This window comes from Carassius gibelio, chromosome A11, assembly GCF_023724105.1.
Source record: "Carassius gibelio isolate Cgi1373 ecotype wild population from Czech Republic chromosome A11, carGib1.2-hapl.c, whole genome shotgun sequence".
NCBI lineage: Eukaryota > Metazoa > Chordata > Actinopteri > Cypriniformes > Cyprinidae > Carassius > Carassius gibelio.
In genome coordinates, this window is record NC_068381.1 from 20,428,315 (window position 1) to 20,450,954 (window position 22,640).

Genomic DNA, 22,640 nt, shown 5'->3' on the forward strand with positions numbered 1-22,640 from the left:
TTAAAATATATTCAAATAGAAAACAGTTCTTTTAAATAATAATTTACACAATAACACTGATTTTACTGCATTTTTGACCAAATAAATGCACCCTTTTAACCCATAGTGTATGTTGTGCTACTAACAGACCGGAAAAAAGACTAGAAAATAATTTCAACTTTAATACAAGAAGTGAGAGTGTTACAAGTGGTTGGATGCAACAGTAGAAAAAATAAATAAATATATATATATATATATATATATATATATATATATATAGCACATCTTGAAGGAATAATATTATTGCTTTATTACTGTTGCATTATTACAACTGAACAGTTTTCTCCTTCTTATGGATCTATTCTTTTATCTGATCTGTCACGAAAGATATATTAATTACCCAGTAAGTCAACTAAACACTTTGGTAAAGTATTGTTTATGACACATTTTATAAATGATGAACATTTAACTTTCCCTTAAATCTTAACACCTTGTTTATACAGGCCTTTTGATAGGACATGATTAGAGGAACACATACACAGCAAAATTTTTATTAGAACTGTTCCTTCAGCTACTAACTCCATTTATCAGCAGGCAAGTGTCCTGGAGGGTTTTCTTCACCTCAGATAATAATATGCTCTTTTGTATTCCACCCATGACAAACTCACTCTGCTGCCAGCTCCGATACGGCAAAAATGAATTTTGGGTACAGCTTTGCACATTACAGTTTGTAACACAGCATTAGCGCTTCATCGCCAGCAAAGACAAACGGTTGGAGAAAGATGGCAGCCACAGAGAGAGATGACAGCAGACACAGCCACCCCTCACTGGGCTCTTAATAGAGCTGCCCCGTTCGAATGTTAAACTCCCTCAGAAAGGTGATCGCTTAGGAGAGGACCGTGAGATAATATTTACATCACAACTGAGTGCCGCGGTGGGGTGGTTGGCAAGAGGGGCGGCTAACGGTGGACTGAATCAATGAATTTACTGTATCAGCCGTAATCTTAGCAGCAGTAGCTGATCCGGCTCACGCTTTCTTAGCTCTCCGAGCTGGGCCACGTCACCCCTCACTGGGTAGATGCCCCGCAGATGGCCCAAATAAACAAAGCAACAAAGACGCCTCATCAAGATCCGCCACGCAGGAGTCCCGCAGATTTAGGATGTCAGCCATGTTTTTCATTTTTTTCTTAAGAATTTAGTGCTGTTTGATAATAATCATTCTGACGCAAGTGGATTTTACAAATGCTCCTTGACACCATCAAAAGATTTGACTGATTTTTCATTTACACACCTTCTTTGTGCTTTTACTGAGACTTGTGGTGCTAACTACAGGGAATCCAACTGTTTTGAGATTAATGAATCTCTGTATGGAATGGAATGGAATGGAAATTATTTTATTTGAAACAGGGACAATGCACAAATAAACATTAAACTTGTTAAACAAGAGAATATGTCTTGGGCCAGGTTATAGCAACAATTGCTAATTTCCACCTGTAGTCCCTGTAGACACACCATAAGATCTAAACTGTGAATTTAATGTCATGTCTTTTGGCGCTGGTTGTCCATATGCTAGTGCAGTCTTAAAAGTTGACCAAAAGTCAAATTATAGCAGATATACACATTTCAAATTTAAAGACTATCCCTTCCGGGAAAATGGAGGAAAATGTGAAATCTGGAGAATATTTTTTGTCTATCTGGGAATTTGTGAAAATACATATTTTCAGCTTTTGTTGGCTAATCCAGGGTTATTAAAGTTAACTTGAGATAAAGCCCTTAAAATTGTTTAAAATAAACACTTACAGAAAAATTATTTTTAAAAACGTATTTTATTGCAGCTACTTGCCAAGGCAACAATTCCTATTTTTGTTTAAAATAAATAAATGACTAAAACCTTTATAAAAACTATATAGACAAAAAAACACTTTTGCACGTAAAAAGAAATGCTGTACTGATTTTGGTCATAGTTAATCAAATTACATCAATACACAATTTCCCTTAGTTTTTGAAAACAACTAATGCAATGCAATAACCTCAAGTAACCTCAAAGTTTTGGTGTACTGATGGCCTGACAGTAATCCAAGAAACCACAGCGAGGGGATTATGATTTCAGTGTGTAATCATTCTAGTGAATATTATGCATTTGAATTATGTTTACTTAGCTTTTAAGTATGTGCCTTCATGTTGTACATATTGCATTTATAAAGAGAATAAAAAATATAGGTAACACTTTACAATAATTAGTTAATGTTAATTAATGTACAGTATCATCTTGAACAAACAATGTATTACAATATGTAGCAATCTTTGTTAATGTTAGTTAATGAAAATACAGGGCATTACATAATTCACAGGGCATTAACTATTGTTTAAAAACACAACTTTTGATTTAAACGATGCATTAGCAAATGTTAAAAATAAATATTAATTAATGCTGTCTAGTACTGTCCATGCTTAGTTCATGTCAACTAAAGTAGCTAACTAATGTTAACTTAGAACCTTATTTTAAAGTGTTACAAAATATCTTACTTCTGGTGAGAAAAAAAGGAGTACATTTATGAAAATGTATGTGCGCATTAAATATTCAGATGTGATAAAAAATAATCATCTCTGTAGAGAAACATTAATGTGAGAATAGTGTTAAATAATCTGATACTCAAAATGATGCAAAGTGCACGATGCATCACTAGCAGTACTGAATACACCATCCCATGCATGCAACATCAACAACGTCAGGTTAAACAAAACAACACTTGCTCGAATTCTAAGCGCGCTGTACATGGAGAAATACTGATCTGAGTTCTGCTAATGGAGCAGCTGTGGAGAGAGACGTGGATCACATTTCACATCCTTATCAATCACTGTTTTGTTCTTTTGTCGCATTTGGAGAGGCTGCATCCAGCACCAATCAGCGTTTCTGTGTGTGTTCAGGGACAGCCGTTGACCTCACCCCACATCAGAGATTCCCAAACACACACAGACTGGCATACTTCTTAAAATAAACACCCAGCTGATAGATTTATTTTAGAGCATGAAGCAGGACTTTACTTCATTTTTTGTTTTGTTAGTTTTTTTTCTGCGACTGCAGTAAAAATGCTAATTAATTTAGTTTGTTCAAATATGGTAAGATGAATGGATCACTAATAATTTTTGATAAACCTAAAAATAGCAGTTCTACAGAGCAACACTGCCACCTAGAGTTTCCATTCACTGAACCTCAACTTTTATGACTTACAGTAATTAAGGGCATTAAAATCAAATAGAGAAGTGTGACAGCTAACGAATGCAAGGAAAATCAAATTAACCCAACAGTGAATGTGCTAGATAAGTGTGTGTATATGGAAGCATATATGGAAAAGCAGACTTCTCACATCATGACGCATGTGTTGCATAATTTATGGTCATCCTGTGAGAAATCTTGAAGAAGTTGGTGGTTTTAAAATTCTCTTTCATGCATGAATTTCCTAATGCGTAAAACCAAATTCATAGTGGTTAAGAAAAAATGAAAGCATTTGGTAGAATTAAAAAATATTTTTAAACCACCAAATAAACCAAGTGTTTTTAAAGTTCTTCTTCAATGTTTTATGTTCTTCAAAAAGAAAAGAAAAAAAATCTACACTGTGCGGTCATAAACTTCTGAATGTCAAAACCAACAAATTAAAATAAAAGGATGTTTAACCCAAAAATGACAAATGATCATGTTGCTGTTTTTCTGTTTTTTAAAAGTCTGTTTCTCAAACAAAGCTATCACATGGATTCACAAAATGACAAACTATCCTTGTATGACAATAGCTGTGTTACAATTCTTTAAAAAAAAATGCTACTTTTGTGTTTCATTAAAAAAATAGCAGCATATGGGTTTGGAATGGCAAGAATATGTATTCCTTATGATTTAAAATCTTCTTGAAACTTCTGATTCAGCGAAAAACAATGTAGCAAAAGCAGCATTAGATAAGATGAACATGCTTTCGACCATCTTGGGTGTGCAGATGAGCTCTTTAAGCTCTACTTGACTCGGCTTGGCAAACACTTGACAAGCACTTGGATGCTTGCTGCTTCTCTAATGATTGTCAGAAAACCAAGTGCATCAAGGACACGACCTTCACAAAAGCTAAACACAAAATGAAGTCATTTTGTTTTATTTTATTTTATTTTCTACTTTGCCCTTATTTCAGTTACAGTCTCTACAATAACACTGTGCCCACACATAATCAGAGAGCCAGAGCAAATGATTGGTTAAGTTTACTGATAGTGCATTTCTGTTAGTGAAAATGGAACTGGAACACAACCAGCATTAGTGTGAGTGGGGGACAGTATATATATTTTGTGCATTTGTTTGTCCACTGAAATGAGCTAAATCTGACCAAAAAAAACACACCTTTTGAACATCTGGACACTTCTTAAAACATCATACATCTGACCTCAGAAGACTACAGAGGGTAGTCCGGACTGCTGAGCGAATCATCGGTACAACCCTCTCTTCTATTCAAGAACTGTACTTATCCAGAGTGAGAAAAAGGGCTGTCAAAATCACTCTGGACCCCTCACATCCAGCACACTCCCTCTTTGAACTGTTGTCATCTGGCCGACGCTACAGAGCACTGAGCACTAGAACGACCAGACACAGGACCAGTTTCTTCCCTCAGGCAATCCATCTTGTGAACAGCTGATAATAACTGCGAACACACTACACTACACTTTATATTTATATACACATACACTTTATTTATCTAACACACATACTTAGTATACACTTAAATTTTGCACATAATATACATGTACATACATAACTGCATTTTGTAATATACCTGCCTACAATTTGTATATTGACATTCACTCTCTACTTATTTGTATTTTTTATTCTTTTATTATGTGTTTTATGTTCTGTCGCTGTCATTCTGTTGTACTGCGGAGCTTTTGTCACGAAAACATATTCCTCGTATGTGTAAACATACCTGGCAATAAAGCTCATTCTGATTCTGATTCTGATTCTGATTCATAAAGCATACAAATGAAAAACATTTTGTTTTAGAGGTACAGAAGATTTTTTTACACATTTATATTTAGCTTCTTTTTTAAATTACGTACAAATTTATGTTTTATTAAAATGTAATAGATTGTTACACTGACGTCACAAACTGATGTTCTAAATATTTTGTAAGTTATATTTTACATTTCAAATGATTACATTTAGTTCTAAATTATGAGTATAATTCACTTAAATATATTCCACTTTTATGGAAATACATTTTGTGCAATAATGTCACTATAAGCAAAATATAGCTTGTAAAGATGTAAAAAAAATCACAGTATATATTGCTTTATGTAAGCATATCGTATATTTGCAAATAAGAATGCATTATATATCCAACTTTTAATATATCGCTGGTTGATAATATAGTTTATATTTCTCCTTCGATCAAGTTGAGTAATCTACATACTTAACGTGCTTGTCCCAGTGTATTGTGGGATTGCCTTCTTAATGAGGGCTATATTCATAGCTGCATTTAACTCAAAGTAGAAGGCACCATAATGTTGCCACTTAGCTTTTAAAACATGATAGGTAAAAATTGTTAGCCTGATGCACTGTGAGTTGCTTTGGATAAAAGCGTCTGCTAAATGCATACATTTAATTTAATTTTAATTTAAAACATCTGTCTTTCGGGAGCAACCTATGTTGCCTTAAAACACTTTTAGAGCAGCTTGATCAGTTTTAGAACAGAATATCATGCATGCAGACACTACAGTCTTACTCGTTGAAAGAGGCAAACTGAGAAGCCATGTTTCTTCTCTTTCTCTCTCTCTCTCTCTTTCGCTCTCTTTCTCTCTCTGTCACTGTGCCTATGCATTATTCGTCATGCCAGCTTAACGGCTCCAGTGTGAGCAATTTCTGGAAAGAAAAGTGGGGAGAAGACAGAGATGGCTTGGGGGGAAAGTGATATCAATGTTGCACCACAGTTTTTGAGTAATGGCTATTCAAGGCCCTCAGATGCTTCTGTCTGACCCATTGAGTGGACGAACCTTCCCAACAGCCCAGTGAATGAGCAGTGCTCAGATTAACATGTTAATGATGCGCTCTGCTGAAGACGTGGACAATGCTGCCTCGCCACGTCTAGCAGATGATGTGAGGCGAGCTAAAGAGAGTGAGGTTTCTCCGGTTTCCATGTTTGTGTTCCTGCTCGTATCAATGGCTCAAATGTTTTGAATGTCAATGGAAGAAGAATAAAACCCGCAGAGAAGATAAAATCAGTACAAAAGCCTCCGAACATTAGCCTTTCGGTCAGCGCTAAAGTGCTTCTGCAGCCTGTGTGTGTGTGTGTGTGTTTGTGTGTCCATGCGTGTTTGAAAGAAAGAAAGAACTGTCCGTTTGGAGGTATAGTGAAACCTCAACTGACATTTAAGCCTCATTTGCAAATAAGAGGGAAAAGAAACCAAAAATGAAATGAAAAACTTTTGATAAGGGATTAAAGAAAAAGGAGAATATGACATTTCTCTGTCAGAATAAGAGGATTTTTAGAATTTGACTTTTTTTGTCGCCAGTGCGGCAGTGTCTTGATAAAAGAATCAGGAGACCTGCAGATGCAATAAAAACTGAATAAATTATAATTGTAGATGAATCATAACAATTTCTGCTTCAAAGAAACAAATTTATAGAATATCTGATAAGAGTGAGCCTTTAAAACTAAAAATCAAATACAGGCCGATGAAGAAAGTTGAGAGAATACAGTAGCAGACAATTCCCAATATTTATCCACTTTTGTAACTTTCATAAGAGAACAGACAGCAGAAAATCACACCTCCTGCCTCTCTCCGTCAGACGCTGCAGTGTGGATATGTGTCTTGACTAATCACTTGAAATCGGAAATAAATGTTCGCTCGGTAAATGTAGCGTGAAAAAGAAACAGCTTTTTTTTCCCTCAGTGAGGAGCTTGTGGGATGTTAATTGATGGGAGTTTGTGGCGGCTGCTAGTAGCACTGAGGGATCATTATCACTGGAGCTGAACGACTGCATCTACCACCACAGTTTGTGTTCTCCTCCCAAAACCTGCAAAGAAATACGCACAGCACCAGAGAGCTGCCAGAAACGTCCGTCGCTCAACTTTCACAATGACTTGACTCAAAACTACATAAAAATACACTTTTCTTAGGACAAGCATTTAGCACAAATGCATTGAACTCTGCTGCTTATGTGGAACACAGAAGTTCAAATACAGCCTGCAACTTGATCCAGTTCTACAAAACTCTGAAAGTGGCAAACATTAAAAGAAGGAAAAAAAGCCACACTACAAATTCCTCAATTACTCGCCTCAATACGAAATTAAAAACATGCACTTTTTTTGGATTAAAATCCAGCCTGTAACCTGAATCCATTACTTTAACAAAATACTTCCTCTTAATTAAATATCTACTGTCTCAATTAAAATAATGGCAAAATGTTAAGTCAACAGCAACAAAAAATCTTAGGCATGAAAGAAACTGACTTCACGAGTGTTTCAAATTTGTATTTAAATAAAAAGCTGCAGAATTTACATTTAAAAAGACAATGCCAGATAGCATATAACATTTTCAAAATCTTTCAGATTTATGGCCTAATATTATCCACATATGCGCCATCCACTTGTGGTGCTCACATGGAAGTTGTATGTTTGAATCCAGCTTGCAACATGTTTTCATCCCATTAATACAAACCCTTAATTAAAATTTTTTGGAAATGTTCCAGTTTCTAATAAAAAAATCTAATTATTCTGAGGATTTAAGCAATGGCCAAAAATAAACAAAAAAATAAATAAAATAAAAATAAATCCTCCTAGGGCATTTTACATTCTAGAATGGGTTAGTAAGATGGAAGCTGCAGTCAGAACTTTTGGGTTAAAAGATTTAGGTCATGCTTTGCCACACAGAAGTGTGGGCGATCCAGAAAACCTGACATGGAACGTTCTGGGGAACCCAACATGTCAGTCACCAGCATTCCTGCATCCTAACCGCCTTAACTCACAGTCCTGACCTACATTTCTGCAACGTGTCTGTCAAACGGAGGAAAGAGGGGAGAGAGAGTCTGCTCTAGCTCTGGTGTAACTAACTCAACCTTGTGTTTATGCTGAACGTCAGTCCTGAATATGCTGCTATTTAAGCATTTATCCTTGCCGTTGTGCAGGAACCCCACTTCAGATGTTAAAACGCACAAGGTGGCCAAATTCCGCAAGCCAAAAGTGTTCAAAACATTTGCAGGGCAGGCAATATAACAGAGAAAAATCAGTTATATAAAAATAATGCTTTCAAAAAAAAAGTATGTATTTAATCATACATAAGAATTTAAGTCTGCAGTCAACATGCTTCATCAAAATGACTTATTGTGGACAGGCATTAAAAAATGAGAAAAAAATAATGAAAAAGTCTCACCAAGGCTACATAATTATTATTTTTTTAAATAAAGTAAAAACAGCAATACTGTAATATATCAGGTTTCTTAAAATCAAAAATAATGTTTCTATTAAATAATAAATATAATGGTTCCTATTATCAATGTTGAAAACTGTTTTTGTTGTATAATATATAGAAATCCTGATATATTTTTTTCAGGATTCTATGAAGAATAGAAAGTCCATAAGAACAGCATTTATTTGAAACAGAAATCTTTTGTAACATTATAAATGTCTTTACTGTCACTTTTGATCATTTATTGCAATGCATCCTTGCTGAATAAAAGTATATGAATGGTAGTATATCACAGTTTCCACAACAACAAAAATTAAGCAGCAAAAAACTACTTTCAACATTTATAATAATAATAATAATACAAGTATTTATTGAGCACAAAATTAGCATATTAGAATTAATTCTGAAGGAATCATGTGACACTGAAGACTTAAGTAATGATGCCGAAAATTTTGCAACACAACAAATATATCAAATTTTACAATTATATATATAACAAATCTACACTGTTTTGATCAAATACATCCAGCTCTGGTAAATATAAGAGACTTCGTAAATTAAAACAATTTACATAATGATTCCAAACTTTTGATGTTGATGCTGATTTGCAACATTGATTCTTCTTGTAAAATCTAAACAAAATTCAACCTTGATCCATAACATTGATTCACGTTTAAATGCTGAATGAGTTATGAATGTTCTATGTCTTACTGTCTTTACAATTCAGCAATAATTATAGTTGCTATATATTTTTCAAATGTTTTCAATTAAGCAATAACCATGACAAACACATGGTGTGGTGAAGTGGCATAGTTAGCACAATCATTTTATGTTTGTTGAGTTAAAAGATGTGCATGCTGGGAAAGGCTGGAAAATGTTGTTTAGAAGACTGTCATCCAACATTACAGAACACCACAGCTAAAGGAAATGAGAATGAGAAACAGAACAAAAAAATGCCCAACCGCAGAATCTGAGGAACCAACTGTTTTCAAACACACAAACAACTGCCTATTTAGATCATCTTTCAGTGGGAGTCCCTCGTTTAGCTTAATTGCATGGAATGCTTGTCTTAAATGGTGAAAAGTTTAGCAAAAGGATGCAAAACCCAAGACATCTTTAGCAAGACCAAGGCCGATGCATCCTATTCACGTAACTGTGAATGTGGATGTCCAGCAATCATTCCACTCCATATCTTTGTCACAAATCCTGCTGAGCTACCTATGTAGAAAGCATTGTAAGGCCTCATAGGCTTGCAGCTGTTTAAAGGCAGTTCCAAAAGAAACACTGTACTTCTAAGATGTCTAAGATACCAATTCTAAAAGAGCACTTCATGTATTCTTCATGAATAAGACAATCCCTGAATGCACTCAGTGAAAAAACAAAACAAACAAAAAAACAAGATTGATTAAAAAAATAACACTTTTGTAAAATAAAATGAGTATTTTATCCAATTTGTGTGCACCTTTAAGTTTATTAAGTACAAGCTTAGCAACATGCTAACATAAAACTAGTGCGAATACATTTAGTGCTAACCAACCAGATGTTCCTACAATACAATTACACTGCGTCCTAATCAAACGCAATGGGATAAGATTTCAGCCGCAAGCAATTGTTCTGTCCACACCAGATGCAACAAAGCTATAAGATGTGACAAAATCAGTCACAAATCACAGACAAACAGCAGAACATCTCTGAAAGCCCACAACTGCCTCATGCATAATCAATGAAAATATAAAATTACTACAAAATTAAACCATATTAAAATACATTCTCAATGTTACAATGATACAGTTTGTCATGGAAATACACTTGATTTTCACAGTCAACAGTTTGAAAGTTCTTGTTGCTTATAAGATGTTTGCAAGATCTGAGGTGAATTATCGATTTTTGCCTTCATTATTTCTATTAAAATCATTAAGTAATTAAACAATTTTAATATTATACAAAAGACAGTTAATACCACAGTTAGAGTCATCAGTAGTGTGTTGTTTACCAAAAGTATCTGATTTTGTCAACAAAATTGGAATAATAAAAAAAAAAATCAAGATGTGGAAATATCCATTTTTAACTTTGGTTATAGCAATAAAGTCATTTAAAAATGTTAAAAAAAAAATTATATAATACAAAACACAAAAGTCCTTAGTCCTTAGTGAGGTTAGATACCATACTGAATTTGACAAGGAAGAAAATGAGGCTGTGAGGGATACACTTTATGTATCTTTAATGGCAAGGACTGTATAAAGGTCGTAGATCACATAATTTTCAAAACACATTTTGTTTACCAAAATATGATGAGAAAATGTATATGTTCAACCTTCCTACTGCATGTAAATTCCACTGGATTTCACAATATGAAGCTATTAACATAAGATCTATACTCCATCTTGGCTTCCTACAAGTGAGGACACTCAAATGTGAACTGTATATCAGCACAAGTGGGACAGATGAAGAAGTGGACCGATTGAGGAGAGAAGGTGAAAACTGACCTCTAGTAGCCAGGGCTTGAGCTTGCAGTCGAGTATTATGTCAAAACCCAGCACCTCAAAGCAGACGCTAGCACTCCCTGGTGGCTGGCCCGGGCGGCACATTTGGTAGGCATGAAGCACATGTGGCTCAGCCACTATTAGGGTCTTTACCACCAGCTCCTGCAAACACAAGCACAAAACACGCATTTGTTATATAAGACACAACAAATTTAAACAACTCCAATCAGTACATTCAGAAGTGAACATCGTGAATATAATTGCTCTAATCAAAACAAGTCCATGACACTATGTTAACTCTCCGTGAGGATATGCTCGCGAAATCTCATTGCATGTGCAAACAGCCCATACGAGGGACTCATTAACATCCAAGCTCCCTGAAGAGACATGATAGGTCAAAGACTGACAGCACGCTACAGGAAGACAGGGGCAGATCATAGGAAGACAGGAACAGACGGCCTGTATCAGCTGCTGTACTCTCTTATCAGAGGTCTGGCAGGCCGGCGGTCTCGCTGCATGATTAAACAGAGGATGTGTTGAAGTATGAGGGGCAGATAACCAGCGGGACGTATGCTGAGTGTCCCGTGGACCCCAAAAGTGCAGTTCCGGAGAAGCAGGTTAGATCCCAGCATGCATCCTCCACAGAGAACAGAAAGAATCATGTGTGTGTGTGTATTTGTCCCCAGCAAAACTGAAAATGTCCATGCATATCTGTTCTGACACATACAGGTGCATCTCAATAAATTAGAATGTTGTGGAAAAGTGCATTTATTTCAGTAATTCAACTCAAATTGTGAAACTTGTGTATTAAATAAATTCAATGCACACAGACTGAAGTAGTTTAAGTCTTTGGTTCTTTTACTTATGATGATTTTGGGTCACATTTTACAAAAACCCACCGATCTCAAAAAATTATAATATGGTAACATGCCAATCAGCTAATCAACTCAAAACACCTGCAAAGGTTTCCTGAGCCTTCAATATGGTCTCTCAGTTTGGTTCACTGGGCTACACAATCATGGGGAAGACTGCTGATCTGACAGTTGTCCAGAAGACAATCATTGGCACCCTTCACAAGGAGTGCAAGCCACAAACATTCATTGCCAAAGAAACTGGTTGTTCACAGAGTGCTGTATCCAAGCATGTTAACAGAAAGTTGAGAGGAAGAAAAACTTATGGAAGAAAAATATGCACAACCAACTGAGATAACTGCAGCCTAATGAGGATTGTCAAGTAAAATCAATTCAAGAATTTGAGTGAACTTCACAAGGAATGGACTGAGGCTGGGGTCAAGGCATCAAGAACCACCACACACAGACGTGTCAAGGAATTTGCTGAACCACAGACAACGTCAGAGGCATATTACCTGGGCTAAGGAGAAGAAGAACTGGACTGTTGCCCAGTGATCCAAAGTCCTCTTTTCAGATGAGAGCAAGTTTGTATTTCATTTGGAAACCAAGGTCCTGGAGTCTGGAGGAAGGGTGGAGAAGCTCATAACCCAAGCTGCTAGAAGTATCGTGTTAAATATCCACAGTCTGTGATGATTTGGGGTGCAGTGTCATCTGCTGGTGTTGGTCCATTGTGTTTGTTGAAAGCCAAAGTCACTGCACCCGTTTACCAAGAAATTTTGGAGTTCATGCACTTCATGCTTCCTTCTGCTGACCAGCTTTTTGAACATAATGATTTCATTTTCTAGCAGGATTTGGCACCTGTCCACACTGCCAAAAGCACCAAAAGTTGGTTAAATGACCATGGTGTTGGTGTGCTTGACTGGCCAGCAAACTCTGGCCATCTATGGGGAATCTATGGGGTAGTGTCAAGAGGAAAATGAGAAACAAGAGACCAAAAAATGCAGATGAGCTGAAGGCCACTGTTAAAGAAACCTGGGCTTCCATACCACCTCAGCAGTATCACAAGCTGATCATCTTCATGCCACGTAGAATTGAGGCAGTAATACAAGCAAAAGCAGCCTCTACCAAGTATTGAGTACATGTTCAGTAAATGAACATACTTTCCAGAAGGCCAACAATTCACTAAAAAAAAATATTTATTGGTCTTATGAAGTATTTTAATTTGTTGAGATTGAATTGGTGGGTTTTTGTTAAATTGTGAGCCAAAATCATCACAATTAAAAGAACCAAAGACTTAAACTACTTCAGTCTGTGTGCATTGAATTTATTTAATACACGAGTTTCAGAATCTAATTTGAATTACTGAAATAAATAAACTTTTCCATGACATTCTAATTTATTGAGATGCACCTGTAAATGAGAATTTAACACTTCTTCTGACATCTGAGAAATTACTTCAATAAATAAGGATAGCTTTTGAGACAATAAAGAGGCGCTGTATTATAGAGAAGGTGCACACTGGGTAAAATGTACCACTTCTGAATGCTGGCAAAGGAGTCAATACATGCAGTTTTACAATGAGTCGGTGAGCTCTAAATTTGAAAAGATGGAAGAATTACAATTAGATCAAAATAGAGAAGTGGACAGCAAGGAGGAAGAGATGGCAAACAGAAACACAGGAAAGATAAGGGCAGAGCTGTCACACTGGTAACAACCTGACAGGAAACAGATTCGTTTTTGAAAAAGGAAAATTTGATACAACTGAGAAACTGGAGTCAGGGAGGCTGATGAATGTAGGGCTGCATTATCTATGGAATTCTGAAAATACTGCAAATCTCGAAAAGCATGTCATCAGGGTCATGATATGCATTGTGTTATGGAATAAAAGGCTTTACTCTGTAATGGAAATGTGGAGAAAATACTGGGTGTGCAGTGTCTTCTAATATGGGTGTGAACCAGTGAAATCATATGCATAAAACACACATGCAGACACATTTTTAAAAGTTCTCAAATTTTTTTAGAACTTCTATTAACTTGGCACACACTGCTCATGGTGCTAGTAGCTAAAGTGTCCAATTACATAATCGTTTATTGCTTCATGTTATCATACAGGTATGTGTGTCGTACATCACATTTCCATTGAATCATGCAGAAAGACGGAGCAATAAAAATGAAAAAGAAACTCACTGATACATCACCTCAGAATTTGGCCAGATCATAATTGTTTGTCCGAAGGAACTCTGTGAACCAACCAATAGAGCGCTTGCTGCCTTTGTCCATCGTTTCATCTCGCTCAAAGTTCTCGTTGTGTTTGTTTACAGTTGGTCAAGTTCATGTACAGCTGATTCTGGGGGGGGGGGGGGTTAAGATCCATCCATTATTACATAAATTGTCACATGTATGGTCTACATAGCAGATGTCACATAACAGAACATCTGCATAAGAATATTTTATGAATATATGTAATACAACATTTTACACAAGAATGGTTTCCAAAGATTTACAATGCAACAGTTTATACAAGAATTGTTTTACATACAAATCAATACAGTGTGACTTTTTTTTTTTGCTTTTATATGAATAATTTTGCATATGGTTGAATTTACATATCTTCTATGTACACGTTTGCAACTTGTGTCACATTTTACTATGTAACAACTGCAGCAATACACTCATATTCATCACAATTAATGCCTATTATCTCAATTATGTGTGAAAGTGTTAAAGTCAATACTTTTGTAATTGCTTGTATCCATCAGGAACTGATTGGATTGTGAAAAGTGTCTCCATGACAGTTTTATAGAGTGGAGGATTCTGGCCATTATTGGAACTCATTGAAGTTCATTTTGACTGTAAGTCCATTTACGGCATAGAATGAAATGTTTCAAGTCACTTACATCATTGATATCATATATCAACTTAACAGGTTTGACTCGCTTGGCATGTGGTATTTCTCTGTACCCATTTACACCAGGCCGTCGATGTAGAGGAAGACACGTAGCGGATCACAGGTAACAAGAATGTAAAATCTCAGGTCAAACTTGCAGCCCTCCATGAGGAGGGCTTGTCTAAGTATTCTTGCACAATGAAGTGATCCTGCACCGGGAGCTTTTCACATTTCCGAATCAGAGATATCCTGGTGGAAAATGGATAAGATTCAGCGCACATCCCAAAAATGTGCTGCATATTTTATTGTTAGTTAAAGCTCCAAACGTCTGAAGTGTGTCAGAGAGAGTGAGTTTATTAAGGTGCTGTCTCTATCGCTGGTCTCTGGACCCTGACTAGGCCCAGGTTAATAGGACCAGACATTTTGGTCTGTTTCAAGCTCTGCCATCATTTATTTCCTTTGGTTTTGAGCTTGAACAGTTCTCCAGCTCTTGGCTGCTCTGGTACACAGATGACGATGAGTTCATCAGTACCAAACACACAAAAAAGTCAAGTTTAAGTCTTTAATAAACAAAGGGGGCTTAGAAAAAACTGCTTTGGTGGTAAAACATACACCGATTGGTCCGCATTGACTAAATTGGTTGCATGCTTCTCTGCGTCCGGTTTGCACGTGGCCTCAGCATTTACCTGAGACGTCAACTTTCCAAAGACCACAAGCTGCTGAAGGAGCTAGAGCTTGATCATTCCAGTTCATTTGTTAGCTATGTCAGCTGATAAATGTTGCAAAAGAATTTGTCTGCTTGCTCTTGCTGTAATTAGATGCAGAGGTTCAGCTCTACATTCTCAAGAATTGTGATGTTACGAAAGATTCCCTTGTGACTTGTGATACATTAAACTCATTTATGGTTATTTGTTTAGTACAAGAACAAAGCTGCAGAAAATGGCCAAATAAGAACAAGGGCCACAAAAAGACCCACACTGAGTCGCTCCATTTTTTCAATTAAAGCAATTAAAATGATTTACTGTAATTGAGTCTCATTTCTACTAGCATAATAATAAGTGGCTCTTGAGGGGTTTCCAGGAATTATTACACTTCAAATGCATTGTTTTCACTAATAAATTCCACAGAAATCACTGCTTATTGATAAAAAGGTGTTTTGTTTAATATACAGTACAATTTTAATTTATAATTACAAATTAATTATTAATTGCTTCTGCTATTGCAAAATGAGTTCAGAGTACTTATATTTGGTGCACAGCCAAAAGCAACAACCTGGCCAATCTTCCTTATCTCCACTGTATTGGCACACAGTCTCTAGCCCTGCACTTGGCGTACGCTTGCTCAGGTGTGTGTTTAGCGTCCAGTAGCTTCAGTTGTGTGATGTTGTGAGGATAATGGGGTTGTTTGAATTGCATGACATGATTGATGAGGGCTGATGGCAGGTAATCAAAACCCACTTTTGGCTGACTGTTTAATTTGGCACCAGTGGGGATCTCGTCTTTTAGCCCTCCATAGTTTTTAACAAGCCTCTGCTTAGACACAAACAATATTCATTTAGTTTTCAGCCTGAAAAATAAATTATGTAGAAAGATATAACTTAATTTCCTGCATCACGCTACGATTTTTCAAATTTAATCTCCAGCCTAGCGGATGATCTTCTTTCACTTTTTAAATGCGGCACAATGACTCAACCTTTGATGACTTCTCATTTTAATAAGTACTGGCTTGCTGTAGCGTATAACCATAGAAATATGCATTTACAAATTTATAAAAGACAGTCATAAATAGATCTAGTATCCCATCTGCTGCTGTACACTTTCATCTTAAGAATAATATTATTTACATACATAAGTGGGACATGGAACGATACTCCTATCAACCAATCACTGCCAGTGTTGTGGGTAACGCGTTACAAAGTACCGCGTTAGAGTACTCTAATTACTTTTTTCCTGAAATTTGTAACTTAACGCGTTAGTTTCGTGCGTAAGTAATCAGTAACTTCGTTATTTTTTTAAAAAAAGTAATCCGTTATTTTAAGGAAAGGAAAATCCCGACTGCAGCCTGCTTTTTGTCAGACAGTAGTCCTAGGTCTACTGTGCCACCTGCGGATGTATCAGCGGAGCCGAAGCTCTGTGATCGTAAAGTCAATGGCTGTGATGCGTCTGTGCCCTGCGCCTGACCCTGTGTGTGTGGGGTTTTTTTTTTTTCGAACTCCCGGCAAGATAGCAGAGAGGACAGCGTTTGGTTTATGGAAGTACGCACATTATTTTCAATTTGTCAATGAAAAAGAAAAGAACATAACGGTAAAATGCACACTCTGCTTTGGTGAAAAGCTTCTGTCGACCGCCAAAAATTCTACCTCAAATTTAACGCTACGTTTTAATCACTACTTTGAAGAGTAAATGTAAGAGGACAGTGTTAAAGCGAATTTAGGCTTTTGACTGTGAGTGACACTTTAATAATAATTAGTTCGGCTATTAAGCGATTTGTCATTTGCCTGTGTGGCAGTGAAGGATTTAATTCGGTTTGTTATAATTTTTGTTTGACAGGCAGCTGTTAATTTCTGTGAGATCATTGGCTGGCTGGTTGTTCATCATTTTTAAATGGATTTAAATCTGCAAGCCTGTTTAAGGTTGTGTTTACAAGTAAGCATACTTGTACTTTGATAACTGCATTATTTAAAGTTAAAGAAAAATCAGGAGTTATCTTGTGGTGCTCATAATATACAGTAGCTACCCAGGCTGGGTAGGTGCGAATTTTGATTAATAATATGTTCTGTGATAATAAATAAATAAAACGCCATGTGGAATAGCCGATTGCTGACTGTCTTTCCTGTTATTGTTATCCTGCAGTGTTAATTTAGTCGGATGACTGACGTTATTCATTGTCGGTAGTCACGACTTCTAGGTGCATTTAAAGGGGCCGGGGGCTGTGTCTGTCATGTGTGAGCCGCTGCAAACTGCTTTTAATTTTTGGTAACGCATGAGTACTCTAACGCGTTACTTTTATGAATAGGTAACGCTGTATCATAACTGATTACTTTTAATTGATGGTAACATTGTAACCTAACTAACTACTTTCCAAAGTAACTATACCCAACACTGATCACTGCCCAACCCTAACCCAGGTGTAAGGGAAACAGGTCAATGTTTCACTGAACGAGCCGTTTAACATCAAATCTGTGCTGGATATTAATATCCAACTATAGTGAAAACACTATCAATTAGCACAGTAACAATATCGGCAGTTTAAGACATTAACTTGTAAGCACAAAACACAAGATACTTCTCTTTTCAATACGAATAAGGCTTTATTAAATAAATCTAAGACATATAAACTAATCTAACACATAAACGCACACACTCTCACATTCACACAAGTTGCAGGAAGATCGAAAGTTAGGGAAAGATGAGTTTAAGAGAATGGAAGTTTACAGCAATACGTTAAATTGCATAGACATGAACAACCATTAATCACGTAATTAGCCCTCGCATTGAGTTCCTCAATGAGGTTAAAATTATATTAGATACACCAGTAAAGGTCACAGTCTGGAGGTTACTTGCGTCTCCTGTGAAAAGGGAGTCCCGTTGAAAGGGGTATCCCGATGTCGCTGATTGGCTGGAAGTTCAGTAGTCGCTGAAGTGACGTCTTGGGAAGGCCCGTGGTGGGGCGTTGGCTGAAGATGGAGTTGTGTGGCTGGTTGAAGTTGAACGTGCAGACGAGATCGACGTTACAAAACTTAACTCAGAACACGAAACTCTCAAACGGAAAAGTAAAGAAATAAAGTTTGACGAGACTAAGTTGTGTTTCTTCTCATCGTGGCTAAGTAGCAGCAGGCTGAAGCACGCTGGAACCGCGCTCAAAGAACAGTGATGACAAACAGCATGGCTAAAAGCTAAAGCTAAGAAGCAAAGATAAAAGCTGACATGACTGATAGCAAAAGCAAGGCTAGAACTAAAAGCAGGCATGACTAGTACCAGAAGCAAAGCTAGAGACTAAAAGCAAGATTTTTTGGTGTCCTAAGTATTTAAACTGGCCTGTTGGCCACACCTCAAATGTTGTCTTGACCAATCAGATATTGTCTTGGCTCGGGGGTATCATAAATCATTTGTTTATCTTACCAAGCATGTGGTCCGAATTTTCCCACTCTTGCAGGGTCTAATTTTGGACATGATTCCTATAACCAGAATGTGATACATGTGACGAATAAATGATTGTCTGGACTAATTCAAGCAAGCAAATTCAATTATGTAGATACTAGACATGACTGTGTATCCTTAAGCTATCCCATAGTTATTTAAAGACATACACAATAAGTGATTATAACATGATAGTCAAATGTGTGGGTTACACATAAACGAATATGGAGTGAAGCGATGGACTGATTCATTTCTAAGTCTTTTTGAGTTCATTCTGGTCCATATATATGTACAAAAACAGTTTCCTTGCCATTCTCTTGACAAAAACTTCTGTGGAGACCAGAGGTTCAAAGCACCCCCCCCCCCCCCCCTTAGGAATTTCAATCTGGTTCTGCTAGGTGGAGGGAAGTCAATGGAAGTGTTTAACTCTCATGGGTTTACATGTGATGTCCAGCGTTGCATTTCCATTACGAAGAACAAATTTGACACAAAATTTCTCTTCTCTGAATTCAAATTGTCAATGATTGTTCTAGTGGTGTTAATGTTGAAAGCTCTTCTGTGAAAGTGTTGGTTGGTTGGTTATCTTGCTTGCTTGGGACTTGTGGCACAGAATGTTTTATGACTTCCTGAGGAATTCGGCTCGTGTTTCAAAAACAGCCCTGATCGACTCTTTAATTTGTCTGGTTCGAGTCATTTCTGTTACACAGGGTTGTCTATTTGTGCCAACTCTAATTCAACAATTCGGAACTATTTTTGATGATTGTCACAGTTCACCCCTAGAAGCAGTTGTACTGAACTTTCAAATTGGTCATGAAATTACCATTAACAAGAAAGACTAGACAGACATATAAACAGACATATAAACATATAGACAGATCACTCCTATTACTTATGAATGGGAGAAAGTGGTGGAGTATGGTAGAATAGTCCCGCATTCTCAACAAAAGAGCCAATCGTCAATCGGTCGTCATAGCATCACTGCAGCGGCAGTAGCTCATTGCTATAGAAACAGTCAGCATTCTGAGATGCACGCACTTAGAACTGCACATACACACTGCCTTATCTAGCCTGAGAAATACAAGCTTATTTACATTTACACCATTTACGAGACAGTTGTTGCCAGATTTCATAGGTGATTTCAAATATGAAATTTAATTGCAAGCTTGGTGACCAGATTTGGAGATTTTAATGTTTCCCCATTCAACTAGTTACAAGCTGCACTTTCATGTCCGAGAGGCATCTCATCCTCCACTTATTCAATTATAAACAATTATTACAGAGTCATACATAATTATCCATAACAAAAATGTTACAAAAATAGATTATATAATAAAGTTTTAGTGGAAAAATTCTCACCTCATGGTCATTGTTTTGATTTGAATATGTCACAACTAGTTCAAATATTTCAATGCAACCAAAGCTCAAATCTGATCCAAATCACTGATCTATAATATAGAACTGGATTGCTCATAACGTAATTTAAGTGAAGCCTTTGCACCGCCATATAGGTAAACCCTAGTGTGCAAAAATGTTCCATTGATTTAATAGAAATGTTTATGATTTTAATGAGAAAACAAGTCTAAAATCACCTAACAAGTCAGCATTTAAACATCAGATGGACATGACCTAAACATATAAAACAAACGACAAAGTGCTTATTCTGAAATCTGAATTTATTCAGAGAAATAACTGACTATATACAGTACGGATTTAAAGACATAAAACTTTAACTTTTTTCTAAAGTTTTTAATTTCATTATAGAGCAATATTAACAACATAATTGTATTATTCATTGTAATATATTAAAATCCATTTCTGATAGTAATACGTTCATGTTTAATAATTCCTGAATAATTATGTTCATGAAGAAATAAGGTATATTTTGTGTTGGATCGTTACCTGTCTCATCAGTGTGCAGCAGACACACCCACCTAAACAATTTAAATATATCACTTATCCTGCCCCAAAAGACCATAAAGACTGCAGATAACAAGAAGTAAACATTAATTTATTACACATAACATAAAAACGAGTCCTGTTTGACTGATTTGCTTCAAATCGAGTTATTTTAGGACAGCGGTTTGAATGTAACTCAATGGTGCTCTCTGCTGGTAGGGATTAGTAAAATGGCGGATCAAACACTTCCGGTGGCTTCACTGTCTGTTCGTAGTTTGGAATGCGATGAGCGATCCAGTCATATATATAGATCAGTGATCCAAATACAAAGAAGGTTGGAACGCCATTCAACTCCTGTACTACTTTCAATTATAAATGAATGACTTTGGGTTTGTCAGAAATAGAAAATTTTCAAATAGCAAAATTTTACCGGAAGATTTTTGCCACTTTGGTAGCAGTAAAATCTTCATTTTAAGAAATAATTCAGAACAACACACTCATACAGGATGCAAAATTTCCAGTCAGCTGCAACTTACCCATGGCCCATGGCTCCATTTGCAGGCTTAACAATAAATGTTTTCTGCTTCCATTTTAATTTCAGCTCCTTTGCATAGTTCTGGAACTGCGTGCACTCGGCTGGGAAGATCCAGGTTTCGGGGATGAAGCTATATTCCTGAGGCTGAATTTTAATTATTCTAAGGAAAGAAAGAGGATATTACAAAAAAAAAAAAAATCAAGTCAACATTCTTGGCTGGAGTGCAGCTGTAATCAGTCATGCATTTGATATGGTATCATGTTTTCAAACTCACTTGGCCATGTTCCTTGCCAAGCAGTCTTTCCGACAGATCTCACCCATTCCTGGGAAATGGTTTATTCTCTGAGGAAAATAATCACACTGTTAGAGGGCACTTGGTTATTCACCTTTGAGAGGAAAAACACAATATTACAGCCCAAGTCTTGAACTGAGACCATAATATTTTGACATTTATGTCCAATTACAGACTCAAAACAAAAGGTGGTTGTCAGACCTTTCTTAACCCCTATTTAGTTCCCCACGTTGTTTTTAATTTAAAAAATAATAAAAAAAATAAGACAATCAATTTGGACTCTAAGGGCCAGGGTAATTGGTTCTGCATCAGAGCCCATGTAGTTGTAGGTACTTGACAGATGAATGAATTGCTTTGAATGCAAAGAGGAAGGGAGGGGTTGGAGAGTTTTTCTGTATTCTTTGAGCAAATGAGGCTGAACAGGGCCATTAATTTGACTCATATAACCTGTATTCAAGCCAATCACAGAAAAAAAAAACAAAAAAAAAACTTTGGAACTAAATACAAAACTATTAATAAACATTCGTGCTGTTGATTCTGATATTGAAATAGCTGAATCAGAAATATAGTGTAACTTAAGTGGTTTAAATAACTCCAGTGGTTGATTGAGGGTGAGTAAATTCTGACAGAATTTTTGGGCAAACTATTAATTTAGGGTTGTTTTAGCTTAATCCAAAAGCCAGCCTTTATATAGTTTACAGTATATATCTTATCACTCACTTAGTTGGGGTCTACAGCGATATCATTGACTTGATTGCAAATAAATGCACAGACACTATTTAAACTTAACAGAGATGACATCACTGAATTCAATGATGAACTGCCTTTAACTATCATTTTGCATTATTTACACACTGTTTTCCAAATGAATGTTGTTCAGTGCTTTGACGCAATGTATTTTGTTTAAAGCACTATATAAATAAAGGTGATTGATTGATTGATTGACTAACCCTCAGTCTCTACCCTGGTTTGCAACAATGAGCTTTTGAGCAGTTGAGCAAAAAAAAAAAAAAAAAGGCATCTAAAAGCTTCGATTGTAAAGTTTTTGAACAACTGATTGAATTTCTAAAAATAAATTATTGTATAAAGTAAATATTTGCTTCATTATCACAAATTTTCTCCATTTTGTTATAGATCAGTACAAA

At 36.3% G+C, this 22,640-nt stretch overlaps 1 protein-coding gene and 1 pseudogene across 1 annotated transcript in view; both read right to left on the minus strand.

Annotated features, from left to right (window-relative positions):
- Positions 1-22,640, minus strand: part of uox (urate oxidase) — a 321,443-nt gene that overhangs the window by 248,266 nt on the left and 50,537 nt on the right. The window lies entirely within an intron of this gene.
- The window catches only part of LOC128022623 (tubulin polyglutamylase TTLL7-like), a 79,637-nt pseudogene that overhangs the window by 37,046 nt on the left and 19,951 nt on the right, over positions 1-22,640 (minus strand).